The following is a 1,412-nucleotide window of genomic DNA, read 5'->3' on the forward strand; positions in this document are numbered from 1 at the left end:
ACTGTGTTGCATGCAACAAGTACAATTTCCAACAAATGTTCCATAGTAAATTTTGAGTGATAGCAGCTCTGCATAGCAATTTTTGTATGCTAAATTTAATAATACCATATAGTGGGAAATTTTGGTGGGAATCAAATTTGGCTAATTGGCATTTTGATAGCCATTTGCTAAAATAAATAATTATTTTGAGCCATTATGCACATGCTCAATGGCATGTGGCCACAAATTTCCCCAATTAAAATCAACCAATCACCAAAATTTAACTCCCTCCAGAATTTCCTACTATATGCTACTCTATATAGCAGGAAATTTTGGAAGGAATTAAATTTGGCGTTTTGAAAGCCATTTGCCAAAATAAAATCTGCCAATCACAAAAATTTAGTAATTCGCCAAATTTTAGTCCCTCAAAAATTTCCCGCTATACGGTATTTAAAAAATTTCAATATTCAAATTCTACATTCTGTATTTTGTAGTGTTGTTTTAGTTAACTATAACAAAACTAAAACGCTTTTTGCTAGGCCTGATTTACTTTTAGTTAACTAGCTATAACTAATTAAATTTTCTAAAAAAATCTTAAACTAACTATAACAAAAATAGTTAAGAAATTTTAAAAACTAAATACAAACTAAGAGTATTTTTATTGAAGCAATAACTAACTAAAATCTAAATCTAAAGTTCCATAACTAACTATATAAAAGTCTTATTTTGTAACTAAAACAACACTAGACTATTTTGCGACCATATAAAAATTACTAAATCTATGGTATATGAGAATAAAGTGCTCTATCACTAACTGTGTAATAACCTACCAGTTCTTTGGTGTAGCTGAGGGTCTTGCTTAAAAGTCAGTGATACCATTGAGACATTTCCATCACTGCTACTACACAGTAATGTCCTATCATTAACCAATGGATCCCTAACATCAACAATTGATATTATTCCAATATCAATGCTACTATCAAGCAAGCTGGTCGACGTAATGCTAGCTTGACACTTGATACGCTCAATACACAGTCTAGCAGCTTGTACCTATAAAAGAAATAAATATTTAACTCAGCTCAACTAAAGCAGTGCATTTCAATTGATGGAATATTTGTAATTCCAGTCTTTGAGGGGGAGACCAGTGTTGCATGAACTCTAATGGTGACAGATGGTGCTACCTTTGTGTCTGAAAGATTAGCTGAGATTCCATCAGCAAATATTTCAAATTTAAAATTAATATAGTCATCCTGGACTGCTACATCAGTGACACCACTTCCACCTACACAATTACAAAAACAAAATCCTGTTTGCTTAGACTGAAGCAACCATATACGGACCTTGTTCAATTGCGTGGGAGGCTGGCCCAGGAGCATTTTCTGAAGGGAGAGAAGAGTATAAATAAAGGAGAGAAAAGCAGAGATTTTACAACG

General features: G+C 32.7%; 1 protein-coding gene across 1 annotated transcript in view; it reads right to left on the bottom strand.

Annotated features, from left to right (window-relative positions):
• LOC100633007 (vacuolar protein sorting-associated protein 13C-like) overlaps positions 1 to 1,376 on the bottom strand; it is a 54,243-nt gene extending 52,867 nt beyond the window's left edge. The window contains exons 1-2 of the mRNA XM_019998069.1: positions 1,320 to 1,376; positions 1,161 to 1,261 (exon numbers count right to left, since the gene is read on the bottom strand). The gene's annotated coding sequence lies outside the window, so the exon portion shown is untranslated. The remainder of the gene's footprint in view (positions 1 to 1,160; positions 1,262 to 1,319) is intronic.
• Between the last annotated feature and the right edge of the window lie 36 nt (positions 1,377 to 1,412).

The sequence above is a fragment of the Amphimedon queenslandica genome, unplaced genomic scaffold (assembly GCF_000090795.2).
Source record: "Amphimedon queenslandica unplaced genomic scaffold, v1.1 AMPQUscaffold_13341, whole genome shotgun sequence".
Lineage (NCBI taxonomy): Eukaryota > Metazoa > Porifera > Demospongiae > Haplosclerida > Niphatidae > Amphimedon > Amphimedon queenslandica.